Raw genomic sequence first — 12,421 nt, 5'->3', positions numbered from 1 at the left:
CCTTACTGTAGCATTTACTGACTTGCAATATTTATAAATTTTTGATGATTCTTAGGAACAGAATTCCCTGCTTTATCTCCTGTGGTAAGGTTCACAGAACCCAGAACACTAAGTCAGGGCTTCTGCCAGCTAGGCCTGCATTAGGAAGGAGTGTTTATTAGTCCAAAAAAAGTAGCATGTAAATTAAGCATTCCTGTGTGCTGAGCAGGCAGGCAAACTGGAGGCATCTCACCAAGAAAGAGATGTGAACTATGGAGCCACCAAACCTCTAGGTCCCTTTGTCAATGCTTTGCCATTTCTGCGTGGCTGTTTGGATGTTAACTAAGATTACGCAGCCCAGAAAATTGACAACAGATCATGTGTTAAGTGTGTGGTGATAACATTTTCTATTTGTTATCCTTCAGAAAACATGAACTGGTATCAGGAAACAGCCTCAAAAGTAAATGGATTGGAGGTTGCTTTTTTCCAGTTGTAATGATAATAGTGACGGTAATTAAAAAACTATGTTTGATCCAACCAATAACTTTATGTTGCTTATTAAGTTAACAATCAAAAAAAATGAACCTGGGGCATCTATGAAAAATATTGGAAAGGATTTGTTCTGGATTTGTCTTTTGACTGTCTTTTCTGGAAGAGCAGCAGAAGGTGCCCATAATTGATCGGAGCACACATTGTCCTGGGAAGATACACAGCCTTTGGGCACTGCTGTCCCAGGACCTTTGGCTAGGGAGCTCACCAAAATTGTCATTTGAAGTCTCACCTTCAAAGGAGTATAAGTTGGCTGCTTCCATTATGTGGAACATTGTTTTTTTCTCTTCCTCCTCCCCCTTTCTCTCTCTCACACATGTGCACACACACACACACGCACACACACACACATCTTACCTAGTCAATTTTTTCACCATAGCAAATTTATGTACTTTTTATATAGTTGCTTCTTATTTGTCTATATTAATAGATGTGCTTTCTCTACTTCAGAATTTTTGAGATAAAAATTGGAGCTAATATCCTTTGTGTGCGGTTCTATCCCTGTCCTCCCATCTCCAGAGACAACCAACATTGGGAAGTTGCTATTCTTTCCTTCTAAGATTTTTGTGCATTTACCATCGATGTCTGGGTCCTTACAAGAGGAGGGCAGAAGGATCAGAATCAGAGGAGATAGGATGATAGACGCACAGATCAGTGATACAGTCATGAGGCGAGAAATACAGGCAACCGCCAGAAGCTGGAGAAGGCAAGAGCTAGAATCTCCCCAGAGCTTCCAGAAGGAATACCTGGTCCCAATGACACCTTCATCTTGGTTCTGTAAGACCCAATTTGAACTTCTGATCTTTAGATCAGTAAGATAAATTTGCTTTGTTTGAAGTTACTAAGTTTGTGGTAATTTGTTACAGTATCAAATAGGAAATGAGCACACCTGGCTCTTCTTGTTCTTTACTCTTCTGCATGAATTTTAGCATAATTTTGTTAATTTCCACATACAGCAACACATTTCACAGGAATTATCAATTGGATTTATTTGGAATTTATACATACATTTGAAGGGAATTGATATCTGTATATTACTATGTCTTCCCAGTCATAAGCATAATATATCTACATTTAGTCAGACTTTTTAATATTTAAATTAAATATTATAATTTTCCCCATAAAAGTCTTTTATGTATCTTGATAGATTTGTTCTGAGGTACTTTGTAGCTTTTGCTGTTCATGGAACAGAATTTTAAAAATTGTATATTTTCATTCTTCACTAGCAAAATTACTGAAGTTTAAGAAATTAGTCTAATAATTTGCCTGAAGTGTCTATTGAATTTTCCATATAGACAATCTAATCATTATTTACAATGTCCCTTCCTTTCTAGTTCTCATGCTTCCTTTTTCTGTTCTTGTATAACTGCTTAAGTTAGGCTTCCAGAACATTGAATAGGGCAATGATAGTATTTCCTTCTTCTGGTCTGTTGGATTTGTAGTTATATGTTTCTTCTCTATCTTGAATAATGAAACAATCTGCACTACTCTGGGGATAGCCAGTCCAAATCAAAGGAAGTAATCATCTCTTTTATGTAGTCATTTCTACCAAGATCTTTCTAGAGTGAGCCTCCATCTTTATACCATTTGTTTTCCTTAGCTCAAAAGGCAGCCTTCTTGGGAAAGTTGGTAGGCTTACCCATATAAGCCCTTTTTATGGTGCAAAGTTAAAAATAACTCCAAAGGGCGCAATGAACCAAATAAATCTCAATAACAGAGTTATCCTTTTTCTAGGATCTCTTTTATCAGTCTAGGAGATCTAGTATAGATATCCAGGAAATCTTTTATTGGGCTCCCATTACCTCTTCAATGACATGCAAGACCTACAGATAGATCTGTGTGCATTTGGAGTAGCACACAAACCTAGCCCGGGATTCATAAGCTGAAGGGACAAATTCAGCCTCTAATGGAGACACCACAGATCCAGCTTCTTTTCCATGGAGATCTGGGAAAAGGTGGGAAGCTGGGAGCCCAGCCATTGCCTTCTCATGCCAACAAATTGACCCAGAAAATCCATAACAATGTGCATGAGCTGCAATCATGCCTGGTTCAATACAAATATTCTAAGCTTTAATGTAGCTGCTATTTCACTTCTTCCTTCCAAACTTGGCTAAACATTCTTTGTGACCAACCTGAGCCCAGAACTATGAGAGAAGGGAACTTTGGGAAACAGTTCTAGCTTAGCTATATTGACAAAAAGAGGCCATCACAATCATCGTCTTGTTAGTCAAAGTATTTTATGTGTATCGTATCATCTTGACTATACACAGAATAACTTCCTGGGATCAAATTTTAAACATTTTAATACAGTCTACTAAGGTTTCATTTGGAAAATATTTCTTTTGTTTCAACAGTGGACATTGGCTATTCCATTTTTTAGAATCCTTCATAGTTGGCAGTTGAGATATTTTTCCTTATTCACAAATGTTTACTACCTCAGCAACACAAAAGACACACAAAAATAAATTAATTAAAAACATAATTGTTACACTGTATGTAATTGGCCACTGTAACTTTCTTCAAATCCTTTTTTGGAAGTCCATGGGATCATAAAAATGAAAACAGAATGTTTCCATGTATACGTTTCCTTTTCACAAGACTCCAAGGAAAAGTCCAAAGAAGGCTCCTCTTAATTTCTCGAGAACATTCCTCTCAGTAAACACTTCTTATTTACTGGTGTTTGCACAAAACATGCAATCATAATGATCTTTCATAACAAAAAAAGAAGCTTTTTTTGTGTGTACTCACTAATTTCTCTTTTGTGTTTCTTTTTCAGCCAAACTAGATGCCCATATTGGTTCTGATTCTTGTTAAGAATTCTTCACTCAAATGATCTAAATACCCCCCCCCAAAAAAAGCTTTTGGATAAAAGATTGAAAATAGACGCCTACCCTAAAATATTTATATGTGGTATTTGACCTAGTTTCTTATTTATATCACTGTTTTGAGAACTTGCCCTTAATTCTTAGGAAATCCAAACTACAGCTTCTAGTTTTAGTTCCTGTGGTATAGCTGTTTTTATGGCATAAGACTTGTAAATGATTATCACATATCAGTTTTATGTTTCACATCAATAAAATTTCATGTAACTCAATTATTTCTGGGTTATAATTTATGCCTTGAAAATCTTTTTTTGGAAATTCAGTTTTGCCACTAACCAAACTGGGATTTTCTATGTATAGCTCTTGCATAGTTAAAAGGTGATATAATAGGTTCACAGAGATACGGCTGACTGAATCAATGTTCAGTGACTGTTGTTTTCTTAAAAGTTGGGTACTGTTGGTAAGATTTTTTGCATAGGGAAAAATTAGTCTGAGGTTTATTTTCCTTGCTGTATTCAATTCCATGGGTATTGGTGAGATACATACACTATTATTATAACTGGGGTCTCAAAAGCTACAGTTGATTTGGAATGGGAGAAATTCCTCTTAGTAAATTAAAACATTTGAAAGCTATACCTTCAGAGGTACAGGTAGTCTTTGAGAAAAAGCTCTGACAATTGAGCACAGGGTTACAAATATATTATTGACCATAATGCTGACTTATTTTGATTTTCATTAACATCATGGTAGGAAGGGTAGGTCATGAATACCTCCCCCAAAGACTACAAATGGACAGGTATGTACCAGGAGAGGGAAACAGAGGAACTACAAGTTGAGGGGCAACCTGAGTTAATGTATGGAGAGGTGGAGCTGGGAGAACATTAGCATTGAAATGAGATGTCAGGGTTGTGTGGGATGAGAAAAGGGAATAACCAGACCTGAGAGAGCTTTGCTTGTCTAATACTTAGCTCTTACCCTGGGGATGAAAGGGAGCCAATGATGTGGGAAACATGACATAGGAACAAACTGGTTTCTGGATAATAGTCACAGGTTGGATTTCTAGGTTCTATAAAGGAGTGTTATAGAGTGGGGTTATATTTGATTGGAAAAAACTTTAATCATGAAGAAAAACAGAAAAGACAATACAAAAATATATGCTTTTACAAATGTCTATTAAAAGCTAAGCAAGGAAGGATACCTGGGTTTTTTGGTTTGTTTTTTCAATTTTCATTAACTGCCCTGAAGTTGTCTTCTTTTCCTTGTAAATCTTCCTGTAGCAAACATGGAAATATTTTATTTTTCCAAAGACCTTTGACCACAATTAAAAATTAGGATCATTTATCTCTGAGTTACTGGCCTGCAATTAGATTAATTCATTTATCCATTCACTTAATATTTATTGAACACCTATTAGATTGTTCTAATGGTAAACAAAAAGATAAAGGCCTTTCAATCATGGAGAATTTTTTTAACTTGTGAAGAAAGACAATTATCATGCATACAAATGCACATTATCATGCTAAAGGGTGTGAAGGGTTATAAAACTGAGGAGATGGGGAAAGAGCAATGAGAATATTTTATTGAGTTTATATTTAAATAAATCAAGGGACTGCTCTGTAGAGGTGACATTTGAACAGAGAACTGAATGAATTGGGAGGCTGAGAGAGGACAACCCTCTCCTCTGATAGGTGGAGGTGGGTGGAGCAGAGCTCACATCACTACTACTTTGGTGATTCCTTGCTGTGAACACAGATGTAGACAGAATCAGCTATATCACCTCTGCCTTTACTGGGTTCCTCAGGATATCTGGTTAACTTCAGCTTTATTGATAATGTCTTTCAAAGTCAGCAGGGGGACACACAATATCGTGTTGTTGGTGATTGTGGTGCTGGTGTTGCTAGTGTGCGCAAGTGCATGTGAGTGTGTGTGTGTGTGTTTGCCTTTTATGATAATATAGATTTGAAAGTAAAGAGTTGGAAGTCAGTACCTTCAAAGTACAGGATCCTAAAACAATCCTGTTTTTATTTTTTTTTAAAGATTTATTTGTTTATTTATACAAGCACTGGGTACAGTCAGAAGCATGGGAGGGTGAGAGAATTCACCAGAGCCAGAGGGGAGAGCAGAGCAGGCAGACTGATGAAGTACACTGCTGAGGGGAGCAGCGGGTGGCAGGAGAGGTCTGCAAGACATGTGTGACCCTCGCTGGTGGCTGGGGATGGAACCGGTGCTGCAGAGGCTGCAGGCAGCTTTGCAACCCAGTGCGCAACTGCTGCACCACCGGGGAGGCCCAACAATCCTATTTTTATTAAAAGAATCAGTAATGATAAGAGTAACCAGTATTTTCTAAGCACTTGCCATGTGTCAGACATTGTTTTAAGTATTGTAAGTGAAGTATCACTTAATTTTTTTCTGAAATTCTGTGAGATGGCAACTACTACCCTAATGACAGCGATGAGAGAGATAAGAGGTTTAGGAAGTCTGGAGACTGGGGGAGCGGGGAGTATATAATTGCCAAACAGAATGAGGCAGTACTTCTGACATTCCTATGACCAGCTCCTTCACCTGGTCATTCTATTACTTAGTGTCCCAAGAAACACAAGCCCTTTACACTTTTGAGCACAGATTTAAGATTGACAGGAAGTGTGTGCAGACAGGATTCCAATGAGGAAAAGTTCTTACGGAAATGCATCTTTAAGAATAAATTCCATGGGCCTCCCTGGTGGCGGAGGAGGTTAAGCACTGCACTATGAAGTGATCCATTGCTTCTGCAGCATGAGTTCGATCCCCGCCGGCCGGGGAGCAGCCCACATGACCTTTCCTGACTTGCCCGCTGCTCCTCTCAGCAATGTGCTTTGGTCAGTCTGCCTGTTCTGTTCCCCACTCTGTCTCTGGTGAATCATCTCTAGCCTCTGCCTCAGCTCTTGTATGCATAAATACATAAATCTTTAAAAAAAAAAAAGAATAAATTCCATTTGTGAGATTCAAATCTGTATTTGTGTCATTGAAGCTGAAAAGTAAGTTAGAGATATTCTATACTCAAAGAATTAACTCATGATTTCAGGAAGCTACAAAAGTTCACAAATAGAAGTTAGAGAATTGTGGTATGAGGCTAGACCTGTGGTGAATATATCATGCTTACTTTCAGGCAGTCATCTCCTCTGATATCTAACATCATTAAGTTGATGCTAAAATAATCACACCCCAGTAATTTAAATGACAGCTCAAAATCATAAATGTGTTGCCTTCTTTTTCCTAATGGAAATGTGATGACAGGTGTGCAAATTCTTTTCAGTCAAACCATTATATCATATTATTACTTAGTTTGACTATTACCTAGTCAACTTTGGTAAAGTTAAGACAACAGCTCTTGGAAAGAGCGACTTTATGGTCCACTTCATTCTCCAACCAGCAGATTCGATATTTACCATCACTATTTAGTTTTGGTTTTCATTTCACACATATTCACTCATCCACAGCTCAAAAACAAAGTATCTGAGGAAGAATGAGTGAGTGATTGAAGTTCTGATTTAATTTACATTGTTACCATGTTTAAAAGTATGATTTTTGTTTGTTTTCTTCCTCTTGAGACGGTATGACTTCTATTTTACTTTTTAAAGTTGAGACAATCATAAATAAACAAAACAGTGAAAGCACAGGGCATATAACCTCTTTTCTTTAAATGATTTGAGATTAGGACACAGACAATCATGCCTGATCACCCCCCCAAATACTGTTACCAAAGACATTCTCCAAATAGCACAACATAATTACCAAATTTAAGAAGTTAATATTGATGCATGACTAACATCCATTCCTCAAAACTCATTTATGTTTTGTAAGTTGTCCCAATAAACTGCTCCATGGCAAGAGGATCTGGTTTTTTACGGTCACGAGTCGTTCCTCATTCTTTTCTTGATTTTCATGACTTTGACTTTTAAAAGCTCATGGGATAGTCATTTCATAGAATGTGCTTCAATTTGGATTTGTCTGGTGTTTGCTCATGAAGAGCTTCAGATTTATGATGCTTTACAGGAAGAACTATCACAAAAGTGAGTGTGTCCTAATTACATCTTAGCTCCTGGCTCACAGTTCAGTTCCATTACTGATGTTTATTTTGATCCCTGATTAAATTAGGATTTGTCAGACGTGCTCACTATAAAATTACTCTTTACTTATTGCAATTAATAATTATTTTGGGGCAGGAACTTTGAATATAAATATCTTGTCTATGGTACCCTCGTTTCTTGAGCACTTCCTTATTTTCTTGCACAAAAAAGATGTTTTTGGTTTCTCTTATATTTTCTCTGCTTCAGGCCTGCAATCAGACATTTCTCCAAGGAGAAATGCTTTTTAGAGGAAGATGGCACTTAGAAATAAAGATCTGTGTTTTAGGTATACTCATTGCAACTGGATGAGGATGGGTCTTGCTAATTCCAGTCTCAGGGGACGAAACTAAACACAATGACACACTCATACACAAACATATTTGCATATATATTTCTATAATTTATTGAAAAATTTGAGCTAATATCAATATCCCCAATTCAAATCTAACATTATAATGTTCATTCTACTTTTTACTCTTCTTCCCTTTCTCCTGCAATGACAAACCTGGTTTTATTATTCTTAATTTATTTACTTATTTAATCAAACATATAATGTATCTTCCCACCATGACCCCTTCCCACTCCCCAGTCCGAGCCCCTGACTGCCCCATGTGGATACCATCCTCATTCTGCTTGGCCTCTCACAGCTCATGCCAGGCCACCCCCAGAACTGCTTGTTCTCATTCTGGCTCTGACTTCTAAATTCTGTCATTCATTCAGCAAGTAATTATAGCACCTACTTGTAGCTATTGGCACTTATGGCACCTATGATATGCTAGACACTAGCTTAGGTATTGCAACAATGGTGGTGATAAAGATGGAGAAGGGTTTTCACTGCAGTGGATCATGATCAGAAATTGAAGGTCTTTGCAGATTTCTAGTTCTGTGGGATCAGTAGAATGATCCCTGAGCTTTAAATCAGAAAATAATCTGATTTCTTTCCTTCAGAGCTGTGTCATCTTGAGCTAGTTGCTTAACTTTGAGCATCTAGCTTGTCATTTGTAAAATGGGGACAATAGAGTGTTATTTGAAAAGTTAAATGAGATATATATATATATAAATATATACAAAATACTTAGATCATTTTCAAAATGTCCTAAAAATAATATACTGAATAAGCTAAAAATAAAAGTCTCTGAAATCTATAAGACATAATTCCAAGTATATGTGACTCCTGCCACTATAGCACTAGGCATCAAAATAAAACAGACAACAATCTTATCTCCTGGAACTCACATTCTAGTGCAAGGAAATAGATCATGAAAATTATAAATATAGCAATCTTGGAGTGCTTTAAAGTCACTCATATTTAAAAAAAATTATTGAGTAGGTTAATAGGATTGGAGATTGTGTGTGTATGTGTGTGTGTATGTGGGTGCGCGCACATGCCTGTGTAGTTTTAGGAAGGAGATCTGTGAAGATGGTACTAAGAAGGTATCACTTGAGTAAAATTTGGAAGGATGGGAGAAAGTGAAGCTGTGAACCATGGTTTTCTGGGGGAAGAACATTCATTCCGGTAGAGACAACAGCCAGGGCAATGAACCTGAGGTGGGAGATTGCTGGTGAGCATCAGGCACAGTGCATGGGCCAAGGTGGCTGGAGTGAAGGAGTGGGGGAGAAGAGGAGGCCTAGGGGATGGGGACACATAGTGTGGAGGGAAGATCTCACCCATTAGATATCTGCCTCGTGGGTCACTTCCCTGGCAGGGGATTGAACTCATGGCTGCAGTGGCTGCACATAGCTTCACAGTGCTGATGCCAGAGAGAGGCCCCACCATCATCATTCTTGATGGTCACCCAGAGTTAACAAGTAGATAACATGACCCTGGACACCGTGACTACCACCCCGAATGTGTAATCTGAACCAGGCATGTGTAAAGAGATCAGAAAGTCCCCTGGACTGGGCATTTGAAATGATTCTAACTCCAGTCTTACTAGCATTTACCATGTCCAGGCACAGTGTGAATGCCCTGTGTGCATTCAGGGCATACTTGATTTACTTATTTAATCTTAACAATAATTGAGGAGGTGGATCATTTCATTATCTTTATAGATGAGGAAACAGAAATCCTTTTGTAGCAGAAAGGGGAGCATTGACAGATGGCCTTGAAAGCCATACTTTGTCTAGTCTTTTTCAATTTTGTTAAATTTTCTTTTCCCTGGTTATTTATTGGCATGTTAAACTATGCAGAATTGCTAAATTCCTACATATACTCTTTCAATATCTGTGTAGACTCATTCTAATTATGTTAAGATTAGGGATATGGCCCACACTCAGCATTTTTGATTTTTTTCACTCCAGCGGTCTGTCTTAAAAATGCTTTGTTCAGGGCCTCCCCTGGTGGTGCAGTGGTTGAGCGCTGGGCTACAAAGCTGCCTGCAGCCTCTGTAGCTCCGGTTTGATCCCCGGCCACCAGCAAGGGTCCCACATGGCGCTCAGACCTCTCCTGTCTTGCCCACTGCTCCCCTCAGCAATGTATTTTGTCAGTCTGTCTGTTCTGTTCCCCGCTCTGGCTCTGGCCCTCCCGCACTTCTGACTGTACCCAGTGCTTGTATAAATAAATAAATAAATAAATAAATAAATAAATAAATAAATAAATAAATCTTTTTAAAAAAATGCTTTTGTTCATTCCAAGACCCACGCACATGACTCTCTCTTTGTTTGGCTTAGGAATAGCTACTATGCTATCTTGCTATAGGCAGGTAAAGAAAGATGCTTTGATTTAATCTCCTTTTTCTCTCCCAATCATATAAATTACCTTTAGAAATGGAGAAATGTAAATACCTAGGAGTGGAATTGCTGGATCATATGGAAGCTCTATGTTTAGTAGGCCCAGAAATCTCCACACAGCTCTCCATAGTGGTTGGACCAATTTGCACTCCCACCAACAGTGCAGAAGAGTTTCTTTTTCTCCACAACCTCGCCAACATTTGTTGTTGCTAGTTTTTTTAATATGTGCCATTCTTACACCATCACTGGTGTAAGATGGTATTTAAAAAAAAAAAAGTTGATGAAGCCTTCAGATATGGGAGCTGAAAAATAAATGTCTGTCACATGCAAAAAAAAAAAAAGAAATGGAGAAATGTAAATGCTGAGCCTCAGGGGAGCAGAGGGTAGGACAAATATTATGCTAAGGGAACCTACAGTGATTTGCCTCTTTCTGTACAGATGGAGCTGATTCCTATTCCCCAAGTTTACTAGAGGATATCTATTTGAATAGGAAATGGAAAGAAAGACTACCCACTTTATAGTTTCAGTTTTTGTCATTGTATGGTTACAAAGCAGAATACACACACATTTAATCTAATTGTGCTGGATAGCCTCCATTTGCCCCTCTAAATCTACTCTCCACCTGTGCTTTGTGCTTCTTGGACTGCATCATCTAGATAATGAATTACAGTTGGTATGGCCACTGGAAGAACAAGCAGAAAAGTAAAGAATAGGCAAGATACTCCAGGAATGTGGTGTCCCCATCATGCCCCTCTGGTGTGGCTATAGCTGTGCTCCCCACTATAGCTCCCCGCTAAAACTGTAGGGTGGCATCTCCTACAGCTCTTGCTGGTTTCGGATAACTGCTCCTCCTTTATCCCTTCAGGTCTAGTAGTGGCAACAGTTACCAAGGGATTCTTTACCGTTCCTTGTGGATTTACTTCACCCTGGCCACCCCTCTTTAAGTATTCCTTCATTGGTCAAGCCTTTTGAGTGCCATCTCTTTCCCCTGGAATCCTTATAGACATATTTGCTCTTGACAGATTTTTAAGAATGAAACACAGGGATCACAGCATTAAAATGCTCAAACTGATCTTTAATAGTACATATGTTTTATAGGAAATAAAAAAATATATTTCAAGAAAATTTACTTACAATAAAAAAAGAATCACAAAAGCTACCAGAAAAAAGAGTAACTTTCTGAAATAAAATATGTCTAAAATGTAACCTTGGTCCCATGTATAAATTAGACAATAGCTTCTGTGAATGCTAAAATAGTATTTATTTCAATAGTATACATGTCAGATAATCAAAATGCTTTGTAAATTAAAAAAAGCAAAAAATAATGCTTTTAAGTGATGGGAGGTATGTTATAAGTGCACAGAGGAAATTCATTGAAGTTAAAAGTGTTTGATGAAGGCAGAAAATAGCCATAAAAAATATTCAAGTTTGCAACTCCAACTGCAAGAGTAGGCATTGTAAGTCCACATAAATAAATCATTCATTTGTAGAGAGAATTGATTCTCTATCAGTGAATGGCTCAAGCAGGGGCTCTTCCCAAATTCAGAAAACTATTATCTTTGGCTATGTGAAATAAACTTTTGCTTAAGGGTAAGCTAATTGTTTTCCCCTGCTTTTCAAAGTTATCAAGCGCGTAACCTAAATGTGCTGTTTTTTGATTGGCTCAAGTCAGAGCTGATGTTTCATTAGAATTATTTAATTAGTCCAGGGTGCAAAGACATAAACTAGCAGGGGCACCAAAAATTTAACTAAATTACATTGAGAAAGGAGTGATGCAGATTGAATCAGTCCCCCCTGCTGCTCAGGGCTGCAGCCTCAGCATGGAAACTTGGTGTTGACATTGTGTCTAGCGCCATTTTGAGATTCAGATCTTTGGGAGCAAATTCAGGGTCCCAGCAGATCTTTGGAGATTCAAGGCCCCTTAGTATACCAGAAATCCCAAGTTCTCTCTTCGGAATGATGACTGAGGGCCACAGAGAACCATCCAGGAAACAGTTCAGCTCAGAGCAGACTGCTTTGGCCCAGCCATTTCTTGACACCTAAAGTTAGGGCTGGCATTCTGAGCTGAATATCTACTATAGTTTCTCTATTTACATTCCATCAACTATCAGAGGCAAAAAATAAAATTAGGGTTTTCTTTCATTACAATTCAGTTCTCCAATATACCAGGCTAAATTTGGTGTTTTTACTTAATTTGAAAATGAGTCAGTAAACTTAAAAGGTACACTGAATGTG

The sequence above is a fragment of the Talpa occidentalis genome, unplaced genomic scaffold (genome assembly GCF_014898055.3).
Source record: "Talpa occidentalis isolate TD23 unplaced genomic scaffold, MPIMG_talOcc4v2.1 talOcc4.11, whole genome shotgun sequence".
Classification (NCBI taxonomy): Eukaryota; Metazoa; Chordata; class Mammalia; order Eulipotyphla; family Talpidae; genus Talpa; species Talpa occidentalis.
The sequence above is the reverse complement of the archived record's forward strand: the minus strand, read 5'-3'. Positions refer to the sequence as shown.